The sequence below is a fragment of the Helicoverpa armigera genome, chromosome 16 (assembly GCF_030705265.1).
Source record: "Helicoverpa armigera isolate CAAS_96S chromosome 16, ASM3070526v1, whole genome shotgun sequence".
Lineage (NCBI taxonomy): Eukaryota > Metazoa > Arthropoda > Insecta > Lepidoptera > Noctuidae > Helicoverpa > Helicoverpa armigera.
In genome coordinates, this window is record NC_087135.1 from 9955416 (window position 1) to 9970400 (window position 14985).

Below are 14985 nucleotides of genomic sequence, written 5' to 3' on the forward strand. Positions count from 1 at the left end.
GATTCTGGCCAAAAATAATACAAATTGAAGAATCCCAGACCAGGTTGGGAATACATATTTCATAACATGTTATAAGACTGAAAGTACCCTGAAGAATTTATTACATACACTGGTACACAATTACGTACCTAATCTCAACTATTGTTCTGTTGTGTCGTTGTCGTTACTAATATCACATTCAATTATTTATGTCAATAATTATGTGTTCGATAAGCTTTTACACTCATTTTGCGCTGTAACAAATACATACGTCGCAATTCAAAAGGAAAACTAGTTGTAGTGGACTTTTAAAGTTTTTTTCTTCAGTGTGTGCAGAAGTGCCCTCAGGCAGCGGGTAAAACCGCGGGTAAGCAGCTCGTATCCCACTTTCCATAGCTAGCTAAGCACCTGTAAGTATACAGTACAGGTTTAACTAGATAAACAAGTACGAGATGGTATATAAAATGGACACCAGAGCAGTGTGTATCAACCTTTTGCATGACTCAACCTACTTTACTAGAAAAAAAAAATATCCGCCTACACGTTTAATGTCCAATGTAATTTACTATTAATTAATTTGATAGATTTATTAATTAATTAAGATAGATCTCATAGATTATTTAGGATGTATTTACTGAATATAAATTACTTTTAATTTATGTGTGTCGAATTTTCCAATATTTACTTATTTTTAAATTAGTTTTTTTATGGTGAAGCTGTAATCTTGCCAGCATATAAATAGGGGCTTTGCGACCCATTTATAGAGGCTTCGCGATCTCGCTGGTGATTTCTTATTATAGATATCAGTATCGCATCTACAGTATCAATATCTGATAATCTCAAGTGTGTTCATATACTCAAATGTTTTTTTTAAGTGTGTAGATTCTTTGCCTAATTTTGAAAAGGAGTGTGTTTTCTTTTTTAACTAATCTGTAAAATCCAATCCCTTTTACCATTGCCATTGAGCATCATTGTTTACTAATAAAGACTGAAAGGAGAAGTAAAAAAAAAAAGGTAATAGACGTGTGCCAAGTTTTTCTTACTTAGTCTTATTTTATTTTTAATGTACCTATTTTCTTTAATTTTATCCTGTGACATTAATTTGTTATTATGGTAGCTATTTACATGGGGAAATGACACAAAGATATGAAGATGTGCAACAAAATACAACAAACATGTAAATACCCTAAGGGCAGTTATCCTTTCCGTGAGTCATTCCTTTGTATAAAGTATATCAAACACAATAATTGTACAGTTTATTTTGTTATTTGACAATGTTGTATAACATAAATATGATAAAAATCCGCTATCTGAGTAGGTATTATTCAAAACTGTTATAAAAAAAATTAGGTGTGTAAATGCAAAATGTAAACGCAATATATATTTAGTTTATTGTATTACTCATGTTGGGACAACGCACGCTTAGAGCATAGTATCGTGGTGACCACTGCCGAAGCAGCACACATCACTATGTCTAGCGAATCGTTTGCCTCTAACGAGTCATTTGCCTCCAATGAATCCTTTGCCTACAATGAATCGTTTAATCTCACTTTGGACGACTTGCTATGGGAACCAGAACCAGCAAGTAATCCAGCTGTTCTATACATCTGGATCATTGGATTAGCAATATCAACGATATGCCTCCTGTTACAACTGGTGCTGTTCAAAATCCGACCAAAGATAAGAAAAATGGACCAGAAGATCCTCACACAGCTGACGGTGGCGAGACTCTTGAACTCTGTGTTTGAGTTGCTCATGAGTCACAATTTAATGAACGAGTACACGTTGGATTTGACATTTGCCCTTTACATCCAAACTGACGCCGCAATGATCTGTTGGATGTTCGTGTACACGAAGAGCTTGTACGACAAAGTTGTGTTAGTGTTCGCCTTACAGAAGCTCAACTTCATCCTCATGTCTGCCCTCATTTGGATCCTCACGATACCGATAGGAGTGATGTGCCCAGTGTTTCTTAATTTGCAAAAGTTCATCGAGTATTACCATGTGTACGCGTGGTGCAAGTTCGTGGTGCTTACAGTGAACATTTTATTCTTCGGTAGGATATTCTACGTCATTATGACGAGAAACAAGAACTCTAGCAGGAATTTCACTGAGATCATAAAAACCTGTGTCATCTCCTTCATACTGGTTTGTTTGACGAGTTTACAGGTTTTTATCAATGATATTTTGTCATATTTTGAAATCGACGCAGCGACCGACAGTTTTTGTGTTTTAAATTCCTTTCAACCTGTCGCTGCTACGATCATATTCCTGATTTTGGCTAAGAATAACATTCGCCAATGAGTTCTAATCTGATTAGAAAAAGACTTCATTTAAGTGGTATATGTATAATAATTGTATTGTGTTAGCGTTTCCATATGAACGCAGGTATTTATATGTAAGTATGTACTTAAGTAAGTTAGTACATTAAGTGCCATTTAAGAGTAAGATATTTGTACTTAAGGAGAGACTTAAATAAGGAGACTTATTTTAAATATTATTTTATTATTCTATAACTCGTTGCATTTTCTGATTTGAAAGAACACGGTAAGTACTTCCTTTACGTTTGCTGTATTTTCCTTATTGTCTTTACTATTGTATTCTAAAAATGTACCTCAATATTGTTAAAAGTTATACAGCACACTGACTAGGGTTAATTAAATGTATTTTTGTTTTTGAGAGCCGAATGACACAGATCCACTACCAACAGTCAACTACAGGTCAGTGGTAACAGTTTTATAGGAAAATCGTACTTATTACTATTGAGTTAAGGTGTATCACAGTTACCACTGATGTGCAGTCTACCGAACATGATTTTTTTCAATGTAAATAAATGAAAATTATACAATTTTCATAAAGAATTTAATGGTTTTATTAATTTTATGCTCCGCTGCATTGGATAAACAACAACTACTTATGCAGTTATATAATTATGAAGATTAGTGTAAAAGGTTACATTAACACTTAAGTGCCAAAACAGGTTACCTGATGTTTTTAAATATTTTTCCGCAATCCCGTTGTTTAGCCGTATTAAGTTATACGACACTTGGTTTTTTTACCGCGGATAAAATATAGCCAATCTTACTGGCAGATAGTGTAGCTTTCTAATGGTAAAAGTATTTTTAAAATCGATCCAGTATAAATTAAGTCACTCATATTAAAACAGTTTACACTACAATTGATAATTAATTGATGATTACTTGTTCAAGCGCCTACGCATATAAGATTCAATTATGTAACACGAGTAGATAATGATGCACTTTGAAACTAGTTCAGTGTAGTTTTTACCTGATTGCGATATATACGGAAAATTGCTAGTAGGTATTTAAATGATTATCTAGGAGCTAGGAGACCTACTTGCAATACCAATATAAGTTGGTACATGAACCACGTTGGTACATGTACCACGTTGGTATGTACCACGTTGGTACATGTACCAGTTTATCCTGTTCGCAGTACTTACTAGTTTCTGAAGTGAGCGGTACTTACCTGGGTTAAACCACAGTCACTCAGCCTGTCACTCAGCCTTGGTTAGAAATACCAAGGAAACACTTTGAAGACGTCAAGGAAATACCAATGATTATGGTAAATAGGAATACACTTAGAGTATCCGTACACTGGAGATTAAACAGTAGGCCGACAGTCGTTCCGATTGTAGGCAATTTTAATTTTAATGAAAATCTTGAATCTGTTCAAAGTTTCTAGTCCGTCTAATGCTGACTTAATATCTGATCGTTGTAATGTGCTTTCTTACATTCATCATCCTCCAAGCCTTTTTCCCAACTATGTTGGGGTCGGCTTCCAGTCTAACCGGATGTAGCTTCAAACACTGGTACTCGGCTGAGTACCAGTGTTTACTAATTTATGAGCCCAAACCAACTATCGGCCGACTAAAAGTTTGCAGTGTGTACTCTTAATCTGAATTAACCACTTCATTTACCTTGATACTGTCATATTATTATATTCAAAAAGGGTACCTACAAAACCTGTGAAACTGGTAATGGACTTGATTGCAAATTTTTCGAAATTTGGTTAAGCATAGAACATTAGTAATGGTAGAATTTATTTACATATTAAACAAAAATAATAATTTTGGAAGGAGGAATGAGCGTCATCTGGGTTTTTCGCATTTATATTGAAGGGAACTTCCTGTCTTATCAAATGCAGCTGGGTAGGCACCAGTTTTTTTGATGTAGCGAATGCCTATCTGACTTCCACATCCCACTAACCAGTTAATACAGTACTGTTACGGAGTGGGTCAGAAAATGGTAAAAAAATATGGCTTATGTTTAACTGATCACCAGATATATGTAGTAACAAACAGCAGACAAAAATAGTAAATGATCACCAAAATGAAACTCGCATTTTAATGTAAAACTATCACCAAAGTTTTAACACTTTGCTATCCTATTTAAGTGAAATTACTCCAAAATAAATCATGCGTAAGCCAAAAATAGTAAATGATCACCAAAATTAAACCACCATTTTAAAGTAAGATTATAACCAAAGTTTTTAAATTCTGCTATCCTATTTAAGCAAAATGAGTCCAAATAAATCATTGTTATCCCAAAAGTAGTAAATGATCACCAAAAGTAGTAAATGATCATCAAAAAAATGTTTACATCTTGCTATCCTGTTTAAGTAAACTGGCTCCAAAAAAATAAGTTCGGCCTGATAAAATAAATGTAATAACATTATGGGGACCCTTTTCCTGCACTAGCGTGGAAAATTGTCTATTGCATGCCTCTAAACAGTGCGATAAGAGTGTATTGAGAAACAGATTCTTCTTCTTTTTTCTCCTGCCCTGTTCCCAATTTTACTTAGCGTCGGCGCAATATGTCATTTTCTTCCATTTTCCCCTGTCACTCGTCATACTGACACTCACGCATGCATTGCAAGCCGGACACATACCTTAATATGGCATCATAATACTTTATTTGGTCATAAGCCTACATTTTATGGCAATCACAGTGACTTATTTAGGCCAAAATAATACATTAATTTGGTCGTCAAGAGTTGGTGATCATTTACTAAATTTGGTGGTCGAATACAATTTAAAGTGAAGCCGTGACTAAAATAACTGGTCCTATTACATTTTTAGACTTTATTTTTCTGATGTTCAGTAGATATTTCTGGTTACAAAACTTAGGGTATCGTAGCATTTTATGGTGGTCATTATATTTGTTCCCAAAAAATATATTTAATATGTTAGTGCATTACATACAAGAATGAAATTAAGACACGTATCACGAATTAGTATGCCCTACGGAGGTCCAATCCAACCTGAAGGAAAACTAATTAGTATCACTCATGAAAATAGTCATTGTTCTTGCATTGAAGTCAATGCAATGGGAAACTCAACAATTTTTAATTTCTATTTTAAACAATAAGTAGTTATTCTGATATAACAGTGCCCTTTAGAGCCCTAAAGTAACTGATTAGTAACGAACATCATTACCTATGTGACCTGCATGATGTAACTGCATATCCAATAACATAGGTGTACTATAAATAAACAAACAATGAACAATGATATCGTTAAAATTGCTATCTTTGTGCACAATGTGCGGTAATAATATAAATATCGCAATACATTAGTTTTAACCAATATTGTGTCAGTTAGAGCTTTATTATTCAGCCATATTTTTCACTTCTAATCGAGTGAGCTGCAAATTGAGTCACTTCGTAAACACTACTGGCTGAATTTCCTCAAATCCTCCTGACAGACTTTGACGTCGAATTACGACTAAAGGGCTTATTACACTAAATTCAGTCGTTTAAAGGATGCAGTTACTAAATTCAGTCAAATCTAATAGCATTTAGGAAGGTAGGTTTCACTAAATCATTTAGAAACCTAATTAGGCTACTAAATTTAGTCAAGTATAATATAATAAGGCCTAAGTTCACTGACAACAAATACATTTTTTTAGGTAGGTACAATCTTCAAAGTTAACAGTTGCTCTAAGAAAAAGGGATGTCTATGTGGTCGAAAATCCTGGGTCTAAGTCGTGGTGACCTGTAACACCTATGACTCGAGTGGGTAAAGCACCAACCGTTCAAGTACCGTTGAGTGTGTAGGTTAGATTCCAGGTCAGGCAAGTACCTATCAATGCAACTTTTATAATTTTGTATGAACTTTCTAAGTATATCTTGGACACCACTGACTTTAAAGGTAAAGGAAAACATCTCGAGGAAACCTGAACTTGCAAAGTCTGAAATCACCTACCCGCAATGTGCAAGCGTCACCATTGTTGATTAATTGAGCGTTGATCACCATTAATGTCATCATAATGAGCGCCGGTATCAGAAAAACTGCGTGGAAACCGGCTGTCGTGGTATGGGCATGTGATGCGGAGGAATGAGAGTCATGTTGTGAGGAAGGTGATGAGTATGAACGTGGACGGATATAGTGAAAGAGGAAGACCAAAGAAACGATGGATGGATTGTGTGAAAGTAGATATGGTAAGAAAGAATGTTACTTGTGAGATGACGGCAGATAGAAGTGTATGGAAGAAGAAAACATGCTGCGCCGACCCCAAATAAAATTGGGATAAGGGCAGGAGGATGATGAATGAGAATGCCGAACGACCGAAAACGAGTGTCAATTTTGAGCTAACATAAATAATAAAATACATATAACTACATTTATATACTTATTTATAAAATACATATAACACCCATACCACGGCCAACAAGCATGCTCATCACACAAATGTCGACCGAACCGGGAATCGAACCTGGGGCCTCAGTGGCATAGTGACCATAGCGCCATCGAGGTCGTGAAGTTAGGCAAAAATATTACCAATAGATGGCAGCACCGACAACATTGGAGCGTTAAATACTTTTGACAGAATAAAATTATTTCAATAAAGTAATTTTTTTTTTAAATCACATCGCCTTTATGAAATAAAAAAAACAATATGGGGCGCTTTCACGTTAAGTACTTGGTGATAACCAGCTGTGAAATTGCCGCCCATTGGTCGATTTCGATTGACAACTGAAAATGGTGCGGTTATTGCTATAGATACTTAATTAATGGACACACTCAGAGACATTTAATGATTACTTAAGCCGTTCCTTAGCGCAGAATTTCTATGAGAATCTGTCACTAAGGAGTGACTTAAGTAGGTAATCATTCATGTCTCTGAGTGCGGGGGTAAATGTTACAACTCACCGTTAGTATCGTAACAGGTTTTAAGCAAATACCTAATTAGCTGGGGAGCTGGTAGTACCTATTTGATAAGATAGTTATTTGAGGCAAGCTAACTTGAATACTGGATCGGGCAGCACGGACTGGTATTTAGGTACCTCAAGTAACAGCCTATAGTCAGCAGTCAGCACAGAAGAAACCTATTTACCTATCAACACCTTTTTAAATAAAACAACGTATTTTTAATCACACATTTATTAAAATGATAACTGGATTTATATTTTCTCTAATGTCACCATATTAAGTGCCGTAATCTTACACTTGGCTTTACGCTAAGTCTAACAATATTACAAATACTTTAAACCTATTTCTTTGATCGAGCTTACAACCTTCTTTGATCTGAGCTTACAACCTTAGCTTACAACCTTCTTTGATCTGAGCTTACAACCTTCTTTGATCTGAGCTTACCTACAACTATTTATTTTCGTCTAGCGGTTATTTTCAATATTCTATATTCCACTTCCAAAATTCCACATATAACTCTAGTGACTACATTTATACCTACTAAAATAATAATGTCAAATCAAGTAAAAAAAAATCCTTTAAAAATACGCATACCTAACAATATTCCATCTTTCAATGCAATTAATACCTTTGTAAATAATGTCTTTAGTTCTGTTAAATAAGGCGTATATTTGATAATATCCATCTCAATAAGTGAGCTATTCTAGTCTAAATCCTGTAGGTATTTAATGTTAGAATACCTACTTGCTGTTCTTAGTGAGAATCAGAAATAAAATAGTAGCCACTAAAGGTTGAAATGAATTCATAATAAAAAATACATTTGTCGCTGACTTTACGTTCGATGCTGAAAAAAGATCGTTCAGCAAAACTTGCAAACTCGTCAAACTAAATAATAAGAAAATCACCACAAAAGTTTTGACGATTTCACTAAAATTCTTTTGAGAGGTCACGCTTTTCATCGTGAGAGTAACGTATAATATTCTGCAGAAAAATATCATATTTGCTGCCAAGACGATGAATTTTAAACAAGCACACATATAGTAGTATTTTTCAAAATAATCGAAGAAAAGTAAAACAGGACACAACACTCCAAACGGGATCGTCAGAGTCCAGATGAGCACGGACAGTACAATGAAATTCCACTTGTGCAACGTGAACACTAACACTACTTTGTCATACAAGTGTCTCGTGTATACGAACATCCAGCATACCATCGCGAGGTCTGTCTGCATGTACAGCGCGTACGTCACATCCAGTGTGTACTGGTTCAATAACAGATTGGCTATCAGGAACTCCATGATGTTGTTGATCAGCCGAGCTGCTGTCAGCTGTGTGAGGATCTTCTGGTCCATCTTCCTCACCCGCGGCAGGAGCACGAAAAGCGCTAATTGTAATATCAGGCATTGCACTGAAAGGCCGATTCCAATGGACCATATAGCATTTTCTATGTCGTTCGGCGGCGGGTAGTGTTCTGCTTGTTTAATATCTACATCCTCAGTTGAGTTAGACATGGTGTTTCGCGTGCAGCTCTGTCGCTGGCCACAACTTTACTAATTAAACGCACATTTCCCTCTCACGTAATTTTATCACTTTTGGTATTTATTACCTACGTTTGACCGTATTTGTAATAACTGTGTAGGTACTATGTATGTTAGTCACATGTAGAATTCCTACTTGATAAACTGGAAAATTTAATAAAATAATTGTCGTTTAGCTGCAATTAACTGGGACTGTCCCTTATGATCGTATGACGACATAAAATATCGTTGAATCAAACGAATAAGTTTCAAAAAGTAAGTCATCAACATTAATTATTAGGCATTTTCCTTGTACATATTTCGTCATTTTTATCCTCCAGTTATGAGTACTTACGTAAGTTAATAATTCAGTTCTTATTAATCACGCCCGGGTGGTGCAACGACGGCACATTTTAAAACCTTACAGGAGAGACTCAAGATTTTCTCGCATTGATTTCCATATTTCTAGATGAATATTAGTAAGTTTTATACCTTTATTCAACAAACTTTCTGAATTATTTACATTCTAATTGGACCTATTCTAGTCAAAAACCTAAACCTAAAAAGCATCAAAAAAGTTGTCCCCATCGCTGTCGTCTGGGAGCGTGTCCAAGAGGCTGGCAGCATTAGGTACGCCATGCTGATCCTTTGTCCGAGGTGATAGCCAGCCTTCGTCAACCAGCCGCCTGGAAATATCTTTAAATAGAATGTGGGCATTCGGACCCCACGCCCCGGGGGTTTCAACCTCAAATGGTTCAAAAATATAGTTATCTTTACATCATCATCATCCTCCGAGCCTTCTTCCCAAACTACGTTGGGGTCGGCTTCCAGTCTAACCAGATTCAGCTGAGTACCAGTGCTTTACAAGAAGCGACTGCCTGTCTGACCTCCTCAACCCAGTTACCTGGGCAACCCGATACCTCTTGGTTAGACTGGTGTCAGACTTACTGGCTTCTGACTACCCGTAACGTCTGCCAAGGATGTTCAATGACAGCCGGGACCTACAGTTTAACGTGCCGTCCGAAACACAGTCATTGGTGTCTAAGATATACTCAGAAAGTACATACAAACTTAGAAAAGTTGCATTGGTACTTGCCTGACCAGGAATCGAACCCGCGCCCTCATACTCGAGAGGTTGGTTCGTTGCCCACTAGGCCACCACGACATCATAGAATTAATTGTTTAGTTTGCTATAATTAAAATAAACTATTAAAAAAGGTTCTAGATTCGGATTAAATTGCACAAAAAATAATTTAGTTTCATAAAAACCGCCATTGTTGCTACAAAATGGGCAATGGAAGTACCGTTTGGGTACCAATGAAACTTTGTTGGTCTGAATAGAAATGCAACGAAAAACCGTTCAGAACAAGAATGCAACTAGCGTTGGCATGGTTCGGGGGCAATTTGGTAATAAAACTCTATGAAAAACTTGAATGAAATCCAACCTAATTAAATGACTCAACACCGATTTCCCGATACGATAAGTAAGGTCAAATACTATATGTATGAATGAACATAAAACTGATATTAACATTGTAAACCACATGTTGGTACCATATAAAAAGTCGAGAGTCGATCCGTGATAAAGCAGTTCGTTTGTCGAAGTCATGTCTAACACATCTCAAGAAACTGAAGCTATTTCTGAATCTTTCAGATGGCCAAGTAACATAGAGAATTGTATATGGATAGTTGGGCTCGGTCTGTCAGTGCAATGCCTCATAATACAAGTGCTTCTGTTCGCGGGTCTGCCGCGGGTGAGGAAGATGGACCAGAAGATCCTCACTCAGCTGACAGCAGCTCGGCTGATCAACAACATTATGGAGTTCCTGATATCCAATATGATAATGAACCAGTACACACTGGATGTGACGTTCGCGTTGTACCTGCAGACAGACCTGGTCATGATATGCTGGATGTTCGTATACACGAGGCACTTGTATGAAAAGGTAGTGTTAGTGTTCACGTTGCACAAGTGGAATTTCATTTTATTGTCTGTGCTCATTTGGACCATTATGATTCCGTTTGGAGTATTATGTCCCATTTCACTGATGTTAGGTTATTTTCAACAATACTACAATCTGTGTGCTGGTTTAAAATTCATCGTTTTGGCAGCAAATATTGTATTTTTTTGTAGAATATTACACGTTATGGTTTCACGGAGTAGAGTCTGTGAAAGGAACGTAAGTGATATCATCAAAACAATTGTGATCACTTTGTTATTTGTTTTTCTAACAATTTTGCAAGTTCTGGTCAACGATATTTTGTCCGTTTTTAATGTTCAGTCAGCGACAGATGTTTTTTTCATTATAAATTCATATCAACCGTTGGTAGCTACTATTTTATTTGTAATGCTTTCCATGAACTCTAAAACCTGAATCATGAACGCGAAAATTTGCTGGTTTTGCCCACAGTAGCAAATATCATCGTAGAACTTACGTAGAAGGTACGTGAAACATTATTTGATCTAAAGGAAATGCTTTAAGCCTATTGTGATAAAGCTGTGTTTAAGAAATGAAAGTATTGTTATATTAGTGTTCCTATAGCGCCATCTTATTGTTAAATATTATAATAAAAATTAATTCACCAAAATTCTATGTTTATGAAGTACTTGTCCTTTTCGTCCTTTTCCTTTAATTTATGTCATAATCATCATCCAAATGCACTTATCCCGATCTTTTGTGTTTTTAATTTTTTCTTCTTTAATTGAACTTTTCTCTTTAAAAGTCATACTGCCTTTTAGTTTCCAAGAACATCACTGGTAAACGGTGAAGGAAAACATCGATGTCATCAAAATCTTGACTTAAAAGTCCAAAATAGTCAACCCGCTTTTCCAAGCGGGGATGAATGAACAGTGCTCATTCCTTCTCTGAGGAAGAAGAAACCCTGATGAGGGCTTCTTCTAAGTTCAAGCTATCTCCTGACCATTTACCATTTACCGAATAGTTAAGTAAGTAAGCATGGAAGCATAACACAGACAGACAACTTTAAGATATATTAACAAGACGATAAACTGTCACTAAAGTTAATATAGTATTTGCTTATATTTATAAAGGTTATCTTTAAATTAAAACGCTTTTAAACGAAAGATAAGTCGAACTATTAACCGTTTTTAGAGCACATGCAAGTTTATCACTGTAATACGTAATAATATTATAATCATGAGATTGTGAGAGGTCGACTCAGGGTCCCAGACTCGAACCCACACAATGCAGCCCGAAGTTTAGAAGATGTTAGTAATGCACCCGTACCTTGACGAGCACGTTAATTTAATGTTGGTGTTACGCCTGGGGCTCGATTCTGCTAATTTAATTCAATTCATATCCGACTGAGATCCAATCACAACTCACATTCCGCTATTTTTTCTTTGAAATAAACGTTTTTATCCTTTTCTGTCATTTAATAATGAATCATATTGTCTGGAAATTATTTACGATGCAATATGATTGAGCAAATAGCAGACCAATCTCATACCAAAGAAATGTCATTTTAATACGATTGGTCTCATAAGTAGCAGAATGCCCGGTTAAAACTGCCATTCCGATTCAATTTTTATTCAATTTTGGCTTAACTTAGAAGAATCGGGCCCCTGATGTCTCTCCACATGAGTGAGACTGCCTTCCCGTAGGACTTATACGTGTGCGCAAACGCTTGTGTACCATATAATAATAATATGCCCGGCATCTGACTGATTTCTTTAAGCTCGAGAAAAGTGACCGAACTTGGACCCGGGCACAATTCTGCTAATTTAATAATGTGTCAATTGGATATCAATTGAATGTCAAAAGCAGTTTTTAACTTAGCGGGAATTCTGCTACTAATATAAGACCAATCGTTTCCCAATGAGATTACATTGGTTTGCCTTGGGTCTTTAGGGTAGGCTGCTGTACAATCGTAAATCATTTGCAGATAATACGATTCATTATTGAATCACAGAAAAGGATAAAAACGTTTATTTTTTACACCAAAAATTGCGGAATGTTACATATGCTTCATTCGTAATTGAGTCATGATTGAATCTTAGTTGGATATCAATTGTATTTCGCTAAGTAAAATAAGCAGAATTAAGCCCCTGGTCACCATTATCCCTTTACGTAGTTCCCAAAAATTGAAATAAAATACGAGTTAATATATTTATCCGGGTGCGGGATATACCTAGTTCTAGTTTAGCTAATTTACATATTATTATCAAGAGGAAAACTTTCTTATCTTTTTGCGAATTGGGAATACCCAGGGTTATCGGGCACGATAGCCCCTGGATACTTGACCAAAAGGTTTAACTCAAAAAGTACCTATGACAAAGTATACTAATGACAGACTTGCATTCTGAGGTTGAGAACTTTGATAGAAAAAATATATTATGCAGCTACATTTATGTTTTTTGTTTCAGCGGAAAAGAAATGTAAGGAGTGAAAAGCAATGTGGGGAAAAAAGTAAATTTTAACTCTTTTCCTTTCCATTTTTTTGGTGTGTGCCTTAACCTCTTGAATACCGCTTATTAGAGAAAAATAGAAAATCCATTGTCTCGCGTAGATCTGCGCATCGGCATACAAGGGGTTAAATGGCAACAGCTTATCTTACTAGCATGAACACTGTTTACCGACGGTGAATCCAAGCCTTCACCTACGGTGAATCCTATGCCTTCTTATTTTTTATTTTATTTTTTAAAATATATTACGTACATAATTTTATTTTTTTTCATATTCAGGCGATGCTATAACCACTAGGCCACCAATACAACAAAATGTGAATAATAATGTTATTCACTGTTCAAGGAAATCTCATTGATGTCCATATTTGAGTAGCAGGGAAAATTTTGAACTCTCAATTAAGTTTCATTCGGTTGGTCACCGAATACGTTCTACGTACCTACTATCACAATTTATAAGCTTAATCATATTAAATTGTTGAATTACCTTCCTGGAAACAAACAGCGGTCTTACACTAGCGGCTTTTGTCTCGGTTTTTCAAAGTGCGTTTCATACCGCGTGGCAAAAATTCTGTCGCTTGGCTTCAAGTGTCATCGATAGCTGTCAATTGTTTTTTTGTCGCTAACATACGCGTGCCACCTCTCGTGGGAACCAATCGTTGCTGTGCGGAAAACCGAGCGGTAAAAACGCTAGTCTGAAAGCGCTGTCATGCTTGCCATGACATGTTACACAACTCGTAATTGCTATTTTCGTTTGAGATAAAACTACGTTTCCACAAGGAAAACCTAGTTAGGTAATTATTTTTGGTTTTAATATTAATTAATTGTATTTCGCGTCATTTCTGCTCCAAATTTTATTTCTAACAAGTATTGAATCTTAGTCACGGAATGAATTAACATGATGTCAACTTTATTTTAAGTGAGTTACAAATTAGAGTGAGCATTTTGTTATTAAGTTGTTGTTTTGTTAATATTTATCGCATAAATTAATAAACTACCATATTTCTTTTTCATATTTATTATTTTAAAATGTAGAAAATATGTTGTGAAACAAATAAATGAAAAAAAAAACTAGTAACAATTTGTCATAAAGTAGAATGACTACTGTTTGACAGTTTAGTATCTACAAAGCTTAAGTAAAAGTGAGTTACAAAGGCTAAAATTAAATGTTATATTACAAGGATTACAAAACTTTTTCAGAAGGATCTACCAGCTTATGAAAATTAGTATTCCCGTTACGTTTGCTGTCGGGTAAGAAAATAAACGTATATTATATTCATTAGTATGCATTATGGCAAACATTCCCCAACACTCATGTGGAATGAGAACAAAATATCTTTGAAGTAGGACATTGCCAGTTGGATAAAAACTCTTTGGTAAGAAACCGTCGAGAAAAAGTTTCTATATCTCCGTAATAAATATTTTTTATGTCGATGACTATAGAGGCCAGAGGCTTTATTTTAGGGGAAAGTTTTCATAGTGAAAATGAGCATACTTAGCAATCGATGTTGTAAAAAAGTTGGTCATGAAATGTTTTTTTTTTTTTGTAAAATAGCTTTCCAAATTCTTAAGTATTAAATACTACGTAAGTTAGAGAAGGATCGGTTTATTTAGTACTAATTATTCCTGTAACTAAGAATAACTGGTACGGAGGAGATTTGTTACCTACATACCTACAAGAGTCTTTTTCAGCGCAATTTTTGTACAGATGTAATTAAGGGCCCGAAAGTAGGTACTTTTTAATGTCTATATCTAATAATCGAATCGAATTACGAATTTGGGCAGTGCAAAGGGCCAAAAGCTTCTTAATATACGTATTTTTTAGCTTTAACGGCAAAAATAATCTGCTATTAACACTTATAATACTGAAATAAACTACCAACGTAGAT